Source organism: Jaculus jaculus, chromosome 10, assembly GCF_020740685.1.
Source record: "Jaculus jaculus isolate mJacJac1 chromosome 10, mJacJac1.mat.Y.cur, whole genome shotgun sequence".
NCBI classification, from domain to species: Eukaryota; Metazoa; Chordata; class Mammalia; order Rodentia; family Dipodidae; genus Jaculus; species Jaculus jaculus.
This window is the reverse complement of record NC_059111.1, coordinates 6,157,491-6,170,496: the sequence shown is the minus strand read 5'-3', so window position 1 is coordinate 6,170,496 and position 13,006 is coordinate 6,157,491. Positions and strand designations below refer to the sequence as shown.

General features: G+C 43.5%; 1 protein-coding gene across 2 annotated transcripts in view; it reads right to left on the bottom strand.

Annotated features, from left to right (window-relative positions):
- Positions 1–13,006, bottom strand: part of Mindy2 (MINDY lysine 48 deubiquitinase 2) — a 60,843-nt gene that overhangs the window by 31,727 nt on the left and 16,110 nt on the right. The window lies entirely within an intron of this gene.

Genomic DNA, 13,006 nt, shown 5'->3' with positions numbered 1-13,006 from the left:
ATAAGCACGTATCACCATACTTGACATTTTTTTGTTTGTTTGTTTTTCAAGGTAGGGTCTCGCTGTAGCCCAGGCTGACCTGGAATTCACTATGTAGTCTCAGGCTGGCTTTAAACTCACGATGATCCTCTTGCCTCTGCTTCCCCAGTGTTGGGATTAAAGGGGTGCGCCACCATGCCTAGTTTTATACTTGAATCTTTATGTGGGTTCTGGGGACCAAACTCAGATCCTCATGCTTGCAAGGCAAATACTACAACTGAACTCTCTCTCCAGCTCCCTTGAGTTTTTCCATTTTATAGTATATTTGAACATCTTTCAATGTTCTCATATACAGCTCCCAAAGGATGTACTAATTTTCATTGTTATCAACCTTGTAACTATTTTTTCAATTATCTCACTAGCAACAGTTGTTAGTAGTCTTGTAAATAAAATGGCTCTAAAAAGCAACCAAAACAAGCTAGGCAATCACAGCACACAGGAGGCTGAGGGAGATCGGGCAGAAGGATTGCTATGAATTCGAGGCCAGCCTGAGACTACATAGTGAATTCCAGGTCAGCCTGGGCTACAGCGAGACCCTACCTTGACAAAAAGCATACAATAATCATAATAATAATCATAATAATAATAATAAAAATAAAGAAGAGTAACCAAACAAATTTTGTCATTTGACACATGAATACCGCTTTTTCTTGGGAGTGGGGTGAGGCACTGGAGCTGGAACCCAGGGCCTTGCACAGGTTAGGCAAGCACTCTACTACTAAGCTCCCCTACTTTAGCCCCTGTCGTCACATTTCAATATATGTACAATCTTTTCATGTATGTGGTACCTTTAAAATACATGGAGCATGGGGGCAGGGAGATGGCTAAAGGGGCTTGCTTGCAAAATACATGGAGCACCATTTAAAACGGATGGAATATGAATACATCATGTAAGACATAGATATATGCATACATTGTGGAGGCACCAAGCATTGAACGCAGATCTTGAGTATGCCGAACTTGTGTTTTACACTGAACCATAGCTACAGGCCAGCCTTGGTACTGCCTATGAAATTATCATTAACTGAATATATTTCTTGTTCTTTATCCTTGTCTTACTGAATTGCAAAAGCTCTATTTCAGTGAGAGGACATTCTCAGTGATATGTGTCATGAATATTTTTCCCATATTGTTTTTCTTTCTTTCTTTTTTTTTTTTTTGGTGGGGGGTTTCAAGGTAGGGTCTCACTCTGACTCAGGCTGACCTGGAATTCACTATGTAGTCTCAGGGTGGCCTCGAACTCTCGGTGATCCTCCTACCTCCACCTCCTGAGTGCTGGGATTAAATGCATGTGCTACCACACCTGGCTCCATATTGTTTTTCAACTAAATCAGGGAGTTCTGGCTTCAGTGACAGACCCTGTCTCAAAGAATAAGGTGAGGCTGGAGAGATGGGTTAGCAGTTAAGGCACTTGCCTGCAAAGCCAAAGGACCCAGGTTCAATTTCCAAGGACCCACATAAGCCAAATGTACAAGGTGGCACATGTGTCTGGAGTTTGTTTGGAGTGGCTGGAGGCCCTCTCTCTGCCTCTTTCTCTCTCTCTCACTCAAATAAATAAGTATTTTTTTTTTTTAAAAAAAAGAATAAGGTAGAGATTAAAGGAGGAAGACTCCCAATGCTGACTTCTGACTTTCAAATGCATGCACACACATGTGCCAGTACACATATATGCCCATATATAAGCATCCACACATGCATACACACCATGAATACATACACATATTTAAAAAAAAAAAACATGACAGAGGGCTAGAGAGAGGGCTTGGCAGTTAAGGCACTTGCCTGCAAAGCCAAAGGACCCAAGTTTGATTCCCCAGGACCCATGTAAACCAGATGTACAAGGTGATTCATGCATCTGGAGTTTGTTTACAGTGGCTAAAGATCCTAGAACACCCCTTTCTCTCCTCTACCCTTTCCTTTTTCCTTCCTTCCTACCTCTCTTGGTTGTCAAATAAATAAAATTTAAAAAAATTTCAGCCTCATGCCAGGTGTGGTGGCGCATGCTTTTAATCCCAGTCCTTGGGAGGCACAGGTAGAAGGATCACTATGAGTTTGAGGCCACCCTGAGACTACAAAGTGAATTTCAGGTCAGCCTGAGCTAGAGTGAAACCTTACCTCGAAAAAACAAAAAAAAAATTCCGCCTCAGCTGGGCATGATGTCGCATGCCTTTAAACCCAGCACTCAGGAGGCAGAGGTAGAAGGATCACCATGAGTTTGAGGCCACCCCAGGTAAGCCTAAGCTAGACTGAGATCTTACCTCAAAAAAAAACAACAAAGAAAAATAACGTGGCAGAGTAAGAGAAGTCACTCCCAAAATCATAATACAAATGATGAGGTTTTCACAGCTGTGCCCTCAGTGGCTCCCACTGAAGACAACCAGCTGCCATGCTCTGGTCTGTGTGGCGAAGCTTCGTTAGGAGCTCAAGGAGGCTCCTGATGTGACAGGCAGCAGATAACTAAGGGCCCCAGTCCAATGACTCATGAGAAACTGAGTCCTGCCACCACCCATATGGGTGAACTTGGAGGCCAGTCCTCTACAGCTGGACACTCATGTGACCCTGTAGTGCTGGTGACCGGACACCAGGACTAAGGCCTTGAGTGACAGCTGCTGCCCAGGTTCCTGAAATCACCGAAGCTTATTGTTTGGAGACACTACATTTGGGGTGATTTGTTCTATAGCACCAGATAACTAATTAATGCACGTGATGTTAGAGACATACATATTTTACAGAAAATTTGTAACAGAAGAATCAGATTGATTGTGTGTGTGTGGATGTGTGTGTGTGTGTTCACGTGTATGCTGAGGATTAAACCCAGCGTTTTGTGGATACTAAGCATATACTCTACTACTGAACTACACTTACAATCACTAGAATTAAACGGTTTTGAAAAGCAAAATTTGAGATCCTAAGAAAGCAGTTTTCAATCTTAGGTACATAAATTATTTGAATGCTTTTTTTGTCTAGCTTATCTAACCTTTCTGTCTGTACTTGCTTAAAATATTATTTTAGGAGCCAGGCGTGGTGGTGCACGCCTTTAATACCAGCACTCGGGAGGCAGAGGTAGGAGGATCGCTGTGAGTTCGAGGCCACCCTGAGACTACAGAGTGAATTCCAAGTCAGCCTGGGCTAGAGTGAAACCCTACCTCGGAAAACCAAAAAAAAAAAAAAATAATAATAATAATAATAAAATTAAAAATATGATTTCAGGGGCTAGGGAGATGGCTCGGGGGTAGGAGCACTTGCTGCTCAAACATGAGGACCCGAGTTAAATTGCCAGCACTCACATAAAAAGGCAGGAAAATCCGGGCATGGTGGCACACGCCTTTAATCCCAGCACTTGGGAGGCAGAGATCATGGTGAGTTGGAAGCCACCCTGAGACTGAGACTACATAGTGAATTCCAGGTCAGTCTGAGTTAGAGTGAGACCCTACCTTGAAACCCCCCTCTCTCCCCAAAAAAGCCAGGGAAAGGGCTGGAGAGATGGCTTAGTGGTCAAGGTGTTTGCCTGCAAAGCCAAAGGGTCCAGGTTTAATTCTCCAAGGACCACATAAGCCAGATGTACAAGGTAGTATATGCCTCTAGAGTTCATTTACAGTGGCTAAAGGCCTTGGTGTGCCCATTCTCTCTCTCTATCTAATTCTTTATCAAATAAATAAATAAAATTATTTTTAAAATCCAGGGAGAGGGGTTTGGAGATAGGAGAATTATTAGAGCTTGTTGGGCAGCCAGTCTGACTGAAAATGTCAAGTATCAGGTTTAGTACGGGATTCTGTCCCAAGGAAATAAGCTAGAAGAATGATAAAGAAAAACACCAGGGCTGGGGAGATGGCTCAGCAGTTAAAGATACTTGCTTGCAAAGACTTCTGGCCCAGGTTCATTTCCCTAATACCCATGTAAAGCCAGATGCACATAACTGGCACATGTGTCTGGAGTGTGTTTGCAGGGACAACAGATACTGGCACACCCATACACTCATTCTCTTTCTCAAGTAAATTATATAAAAAAGAAAGAGGGGGATAGAAGGATGGCTTAGCAGTTAAGGCGTTTGCCTGCAAAGCCAAACGACCCTGGTTCAATTCTACAGGTCCCAACATTACGTTATCCAGATGCACAAGGGGGCACATGTGTCTGGAGTTTGTTTGCAGTGGCTAGAGGCTCTGGAGCACCCATTTTCTCTCTCCCCCCCATCAAATAAATAAATAAAATATTTAACAAAAAAAAGGAAAGAAAGAAGGCTGGAGAGATCGATGGCTTAGTACTTAAGGCATTTGCCTGAGAAGTCTAAGGACCCAGGTTTGATTTCCCAGTACCCATGTAAGCACAAGGTGACACACATGTCTGGAGTTCATTTACAGTTGCTAGAGGCCCAGGCATACTCATTCTCTCCCTCTCTCCTATAAATAAATAAATAGTATTGTCATTTCCTTAAAAGAATAGTTTAAAAAAAGATACTGAGTATCTTCTTGAGTGCATTTCTTGAAAGTCTATTACATTTTTGTGATGTGTTAAAATAAACATTAGGACAGAAATGTTACTCTTTAAAAACTGGTAATGTGGTTTGACAAAGAACACATTTCTTTGTTTCCTACAGAGACTAAGTTAAGGAATAGCACAGAGTAAAATGTAATAATACTTCAATATCAAGAGATCTTATAAACAGACACTGAAAAGGCCTGTGGAGTTTAGGAATATCCGTTGGAAGAAGTAATCCAAACTAGATTAAGAAAATTGAGTAGAATTTAGAAAGGGCGAGGGTGAAACACCATTCTTGAGGGGAAAAGAGTGATGGAGGAAATACAAGTACGAGGGCTGAGGGCGGAGCTTAGTGGTACAGTGCTCCCCCAGCATGCACAGGCCCCGTAAGATACCTGAAACAATGAACGGGCTTAAAAGCAACCAGACCGGTGAGTACCTGAGTGGATACAGTGCTGGTAGCACAGGCAAGATCAGTTTGGATCCCCAACGCCCATGTAAATGAAGATGGGATTCTCAGGGCACACTGGCTAGTCTAGCTGCATGGGTGGGCTCTGAGATTGAGAGAGATGTTGCCTCATTAAGTAAAGAGGAGAGAGATCAAGGAAGACACCAACATCCACCTCCAGACTCCATGTGCCTCCATGTGCACCCACATGCCGACATACACACACAAAAAGAAAAATACATGCATTCACTTTTCAGTGATATGAAATATGGCTGGATGGGTATTTGACCATCTCATAGAAGATCCTAAACTTTATGATGTTTGGCTGCTTATAAAAAGATTACAGGAACGGGCTGGAGAGATGGCTTAGCGGTTAAGTGCTTGCCTGTGAAGCCTAAGGACCCCGGTTCGAGGCTCGGTTCCCCAGGTCCCACGTTAGCCAGATGCACAAGGGGGTGCACGCGTCTGGAGTTCGTTTGCAGAGGCTGGAAGCCCTGGCGCGCCCATTCTCTCTCTCTCCCTCTATCTGTCTTTCTCTCTGTGTCTGTCGCTCTCAAATAAATAAATTAAAAAAAAAAAAGATTACAGGAACGAATATAGGTGTATACACTGTGTGGATGTATTTGTTTCCTAGCGTTGAAGATCAAATCTAGGGCCTCATACATGCTAGGCAAATGGTCTACCACCGAGTTCTGATCTTAGAGGAATGATGAGACTGATACTAATCTTGAGGGGAAAAGGATGGTGTGGTTGGGGTTCCATCAGTTTCTGAAGTACCAGTATACAAGGAAAGAAAAGTATTTCAGAAGTGCCACTAAGCAGTTATTTGTGGCAAACAGAAATGAAGACATACCTGCAACTTCGTTAGGCCAGAAGACAGAGGACAGAGCTTCTGCCAGCTGAGCTCTGGGAAAGAGGAGGTGTGGTCAGCTGTGGGCAAGACTAAATGCTTTCTCACTGGTCACCTCTTCTATTCAAAGAACAACTATTTTTTTAAGTCTGAGAATGCCACCCCAACAACTGCCTTCCTCTCTAATGAGACTGGCGGTGGCTGACGTCACACTCCATATTGTAGCTTGTAAGAGCTTTTGCTTTATACCCCTGTACATGTCTTCCTTCCACTCTTTTCCACTATGTCATATACCTGCTTTATTTTATTTATTTAAGAGAAAGAGGCAGATAGAGAGAGAGGGAATGGGCATGCCAGGGCCCCCAGCCACTGCAAACAAACTCCAGATGCATGTGCCACCTTGTGTGTCTGGCTTTACATGGGAAATAGGGAATTGAACCTGGATTCTCTGGCTTTGTTGGCAAGTGCCCTAACTGCTAAGCCATCTCTCTAGCCTATACACACACACACACACACACACACATTTTATTTATTTTTTTTTTTTGAGGTAGGGTCTCACTCTGGTTCAGGCTGACCTGGAATTCACTGTGTAGCCTCAGGGTGGCCCCGATTTCACAGCGATCCTCCTACCTCTGCCTCCTGAGTGCTGGGATTAAAGGTGTGTGCCACCATGCCCAGCCTTTATTTTTTTTTTAAACTTATTTACTAGAGAGAGAGAATGAGGCAGAGAAAGAGGGAGAGAGAATGAGAATATGGGTGTGCCAGGGCCTTCAGCCACTGCAAACCAACTCCAGACACTTGTGCCACCTTCTGCATCAGGCTTACATGGTACCTGGAGAATCGAACCTGGGTCCTTAGGCTTCGCAGGCATGTGCCTTAACTGCTAAGCCATCTCTCCAGCCTCATTTAAATTTTTTTATTAACAACTTCCATGACTATAAAAAGACATTTTTAATTTTTTGAGAAGATATTTATTTAAGGTTTTTGTTTTTTCAGACAAGTTCTTACTAGGTAGCCCAGGTGTGTGTCACCTCCTCTGGCTATTTCCCAACTAAGTTTCATTTGCCCTCTTAAGACTTCTTAGGCATTTGAATGTGTAATGTTCCTTTCTCTATGCCAGATACCTTCAACAAGCCACATCCATTTTTGGCCTTGCTCTTAGTTTAGGAGGAGAGATTTCTAAATAAAATTCACTTGCTTGTCTTTTAACCTTTGCCAGTCAAAATCCCCATTTGTGGGCTGGAACGATGGCTTAGTGGTTAAGTGCTTGCCTGCGAAGCCTAAGGACCCCTGTTCGAAGCTTGATTCCCAGGACCCACATTAGCCAGATGCACAAGGGGGTGCATGCATCTAGAGTTCGTTTGCAGTGGCTGGAAGCCCTGGCGTGCCCATTCATTCCCCCCCCCCCCCGCCGCCTCTTTCTCTCTCTGTCGCTCTCAAATAAATAAATAAAAATAAACAAAAAAAATTTTTTTAAATCCCCAGTTGTTGGTTATAGTAGTACATGTTTACAATCCCAGCATTTGGAGGCTGAGGCAGGAGGACAGCAAGTTAGAAGGTAGCTTGGACTACACAGCAAGATCTTGGCTCAAAATTACTTAGTTAAAAAAAAAAAAAAAATCCCCATCCCTTTGGGGTACCTCAGCTAGGTTTCAGAAAATCAACCAATAGTTTCTGTCATAATCCTACAAGTGTTCACATATTAACACAAACATCAGTAACTGGCTGGGGATGTAGCTCAGTTGGTAGAACACTTGTCTAGCATGCACAAAGCCCTGAGTTCAATCCCCAGCACCAAAGAAAACTGAGCATGGTGGTGCATGATCCCAGCACTGAAGAGGCAGAGGATCAAAGATCTTGACAGAAGACATGAAACTCTGAAACTGCTAGAAGAAGCAGGCATGTGGTGCACACCTTTAATCCCAGCACTCGGGAGGCAGAGGTAGGAGGATCACTGTGAGTTCAAGGCCAGCCTGAAAATCCAGTGAGTTCCAGGTCATCCTGGGCAAAAGTGAGACCCTGCCTCAGAAAAAAAATAAAAACAAAATCCTTCTAGAAGAAAACACAGGTAACAATACTTCATTATATAGACATAGACAAACAGTTTCTGAAAAGGACTCAATAGTAAAGGAAACAATCCCAAGAACTGACAAGTGGGATTACATGAAATTAAAAACCTGCAAAGCAAGCCAGGTGTGGTGGCACACTCCTTTAATCCCAGCACTCGGGAAGCAGAGGTAGAAGGATTGCCTTGAGTTTGAGGCAGGTCTGCCTGGGCTAGAGACTACCTTGGAAAAAAAAAAAAAAAAAAAACTTCTGCAAAGCAAAGGAAGCAACCTCAGAGTGAAGAGCCAGCTAGAGAATGGGAGAATATCTCTGCCAAGTGCTATTATCTAGGATATCTTACAAAAAATGCAAAAAATTAAAACACTCCAAACCCAAACCATCTAGTCAATAAATATGCTAATGAACAGAAGAGACAGTTCTCAAAAGAATACAAATGGGTAATAAATACTTGAAAAGGTGTTCAACACTCCTAGCCATCAGAGAAATGTAAATTAAGACTGTTCTGAGCCTGGTGTGGTGATGTGCACGCCTTTAATCTCAGCACTTGGGAGACAGACACAGGATGATCACCATGAGTTCAAGGACACACCAAGACTAAATTGTGAATTCCAGGTCAGCCTGGGCAAAGCGAGACCCTACCTTAAAACAACAACAAAAAAACCTGCTCTGAGACCCCATCTCACCCAAGTCGGCATGGCTATCATCTAGGAAATCAATGACAATAAATATTGGTGAGGGTGTGAAGAAAAGGAGCCCTTATTCACTGCTGGTGGGAGGGTAAACTTGTATAGCCACTATCGAAATCAGTACTGGGGAGGGTCTCAAAAACCTAAAATCAGAATGACACTATGACCCAGCTATACCACTTCCTGGGTATATACCCAAAGAATCCTAAGTCAATACACCACAGAGATATTTGCATATCAATGTTTATTACTGCACTATTCATAACAGCCAAGAATGGAACTAGCCATCTGTGCACTAACAGATGAATGGATATAGAAATTTTATTCAGCTGTTCAGAAAAATGAATCATGACAGTTGTAGAAAATGGATAAACTGGAAATCATGACATTAGGTGAAATAAGCCAGACTCAGAAAGACAAACGCTGACACTTTCTGTCATACATATGCGTGTGTATAAAAAATGTACAACTCAGCTGGGCATGGTAGCTCATACTTATATCCCCAACACTCAGGAAGCATGTTATGAATTCAAGGCCAGCCTGAGCTGCACAGGAAGTAACAGGTTAGCCAAAGCTATGCAGCAAAACTGATTCAATAAACAGTACCATTCAATGTGGTTAGGCTTATGTTTACAGGATTATGAAACTGCAGTTATAATCTAACCTGAGAGCATTTTATCATTGTTAAAGGTCTTGTACCCACTAGCAACCAATGTCCCAGCCCCAAACAATAAATAATCCTTTTGTCTCTATAACTGGGCTTATTTTGGATGCTTAACATAGATAGAATCATCTCACACCTGGTCTTTGTGACTTGGCTTCTCTGACTTAATTTTTTCTTTTCTCTTCTTTTCAAGACAGGTTTCACTCTAGCTCAGGCTGACCTAGAACCCTAGAACCTACTCTGTAGCTCTGATAGCCTCAAACTCTCGGTGATCCTTCCTTCTACCTCTGCTAGGATTAAAGTCATGGCCACCATACCTGGTATATAACCAGGAGCTTTTTTTTTTTTTTTTTTGTTTTTCAAGGTAGGGTCTTGCTCTAGCTCAGGCTGACCTGGAATTTACTATGTAATCTCAGGGTGGCCTTGAAGTCATGGCAATCCTCCTACCTCTGCCTTCCGAGTGGTGGGACTAAAGGCGTGAGCCACCACGCCCGGCTTGTAACAATGTATTTGAGGATTACTCATGTCACAGCACGTGCCACTACTTTACTCCTTATGAATGAATAATATTCCATGCTATGGGGACTGTGGGTATAACAGTTCAGCGGTAAAGTATGAACTTAGCAGGCATAAGGCTCTGTGTTCCATCTTTAGCACAAAAAACAGAAGGAAGGGAGGGGAGGAGGGAGGAAGGAACAAGGGAAGGCCCACTATATGGATATATCACATTTATCTATTCATTCATCTCTTGATAGAAACTAGAATTCCTTTTACTCTTTGGCTATGATGAATAATTTTGCTGTGAAGATTTCTGTTTCTGTGAGACATATGTTTTCATTTTTGTTGGGTAAATACCTAGGAATTAAATCTAAGGGTCACATGGCAATTTCAATGTTTAATTTTTACTTTTTGGAGACAAGGTCTCACTATATTTCCTATGTTGGCCTAGAAGTGGCTAGGTGACTCAGGCTGACCTTGAACTTTCAATCCCCCTGTACTGCTTCTAGATTACAGGTATGTGCCAGAACATATGGCTATTTTCTTTTTCTTTAGTTTTATTTTTATTTTTTGTTTTTTTGAGGTAGGGTCCCATTCTAGCTCAGGCTGACCTAGAATTCACTCTGTAGTCTCAGGGTGGCCTTGAACTCACAGGGATCCTCCTACCTCTGCCTCCCGAGTGCTGGGATTAAAGGAGTGCACCACCATGCCGGACTTTTTTTTTTTAAATTTTTTTCTTTTTGCAAGAGACAAAGCCAGGCCTGTAATCCCAGCATGTGAAAGGCTAGTGCAAGAAGACCCAGAGTTTGAGGCAAGCTTGGGCTACATAGCAATTTAGGGTCCGCTTGGATGAAATAGTGAGACTGACTTACCCACCTCTCCAGTCCCCCGTCACACACATCAAAATAGAAAGGGCTGGAGAGGTGGCTCAGTGATTAAGGCGTTTGCCTGCAAAGCCAAAGGATCCTGGTTTGATTCTCCAAGAACCATGTAAGCCAGCTCCACGGGGGCACGCACGCATCTGGAGTGCATTTGCAGTGGCTGAAGGTCCTGGCGTGCCCATTCTCTCTCTCCCTCTCTCCCTCCCTCTCTCCTTCCCTCCCTCCTTCCCTCCCTCTCTCTCTCTCTCTCCCCCCTCCCTCTCTCCCTCCCTCCCTCCCTCTCTCTCTCTCTCTGCCTTCCTCTCTCTCACTTGGCTCTCTCAAAATGGATTAAATAACAAAAATTTTAAAAAGATGGAGACCAGGCACGGTGGCATATGCCTTTCATCTTGGTTACTCAGGGGACTAAGGAGACTGAAAGTTTGAAGCCAGCCTAGACGACATAGCAAGATCTTGTCTCCAAAAAGCAAATAAAGAGGTGGAGTGTGTGTGTGTTTGGGGGGGTAGGTCTATGCTGGCTCGGCTTGCCCCAAACTCCTAGGTTCAATCAGTGATGTTCCCTGAGCTTTCTGATATCCTGGGACTATAGGAATGTCACCCTAGCTAGGCTTTATGTTTAACTTATAAGGAACAGACAGAATTTTCCAAAGTGCTTCCTTCCACTGTTTCCCTCCTAGTGGTGAAGTGTGAGGGTCTCCCATGTCCCCTTACCTCTGGTCAGGGTTTAATCACAGGCACCCCACGGCCCCTCTCTGGCTGAACCAGTAGTCATATTTAGTCTTCATCCTGCTAGGCATACCAGCAGCCCTTAGTTCGTCCCATCTCTCACTCTTTCCTCAAACACTTCTGCACCGGAGTCTAGGACAGCAGTCTTCTGTTTTTCTCTTTGCTTGGGCTCCTTCTCCAGCTTATAGTCATGAGCATGTCTTGGGCCCCATTTACTCATGTTTCCCTTCTCTATCTAAAGTCAGGATTTTGACCAGTCTAATGACTATCATTTCTATACCATGTCAGTAAATGGATACTTACAGACTAGATCTGCAGTGTAACATGGTAATTAGTAGCAACATGTGGCTATACAAATTTAAATTAAATAAAGTTACAAATCTAGGTCTTGGGCTGGAGAGATGACTTAGTGGTTAAGGCGCTTGTCTGCAAAGCCAAAGGATCTGGGTTCAATTCCCCAGAACCCACATAAACCAGCTGCACAAGATGGCACATGCATCTAGAATTTGTTTGCAGTGGCCAGAGGCCCTGGCGTGCCCATTCTCTCTTTTCCTCTGCCTTGTTCTCTCTTTCAAATAAATAAATAAAAATATATAAATTTTAAAAATCCGGGTCTCGTGGGCTGGAGAGATGGCTCAGTGGTTAATGCTACCTGCTTGCAAAACTTGACATCCTGGGTTCAATTTGCCAGTACCCATGTAAAGCCTGATGCACAATAAGTGGCATATGTATCTGGAGTTAGTTTGCAGTGGCAGGAAACCCTGGCATACCCATACTTACTCTCTTTGTCTGCCTTTCTCTCTCTCAAATAATTTTTTTTTTTCAAAAATCCAGGTCTTGGGGCTAGAGAGATGGCTTAGCAGTCAAAGTGCTTGCCTGTGAAGCCTAAGGACCCAGGTTTGATTCCCTAGTACCCATGTAAGTCAGATGCACAAGGTGGTGCATGTGTCTGGAGTCTGTCTGCAGTGGCTGCAGGCCCTGGTGAGCTCATTCTCTCTCTTTCTACCTGCTTCTTTCTCTCTCTCTCAAACAAATAAACTATTTTTAAAAGATTTGTAAAAGTCCAGGTCTCTAATCACATTGGCTACGTTTAGGAGCTACAGGACTACGAGTGCTGCCGGCTATCAGCATGGATGAGACGGAGCACTTCTTCCAGAGCCCCAGTGTATGGTGCTGACCCAGAACGCTTCCGAAAGGCACACTGACAGACCAGTTGCCGTCCTACTGTTTCCACTTGCATGTCAGCAAACATCTCAGAACTGAATTCCTGGCATTCCTCCCTATATCTACCACTTCCGTCTTCTCCTTCAGCTGACGACAACTCCATCTTTCCATTTGTTCAATCAGAAGCTGCAGGGTTACCTGTGACTCCACTCTATCTGTACCACGTACAGAACCCACTAGTCCCTATGACCTCCACTTCCTGCCTTGTTGACAGCCGCAGTTCCCTTTCCCCAGCTGTCGTAATTTCCTGAGTGGTTTCCCTTCTCTTGTCCTTGTTCCGCTAAGGTCTGTTTTTGCATTAACAGATGTTGGATGTTTGTGAAAGTCAAAGGCAGATCATGTCAGTCCTGTACTTTATATCCTGCAGTGGCTCCTCAGCTCATTCACTGCTAAAATCAGTCTCTGTAACAGCCTATGGGCCCTACCTCATCTGACTGCATTCACTAT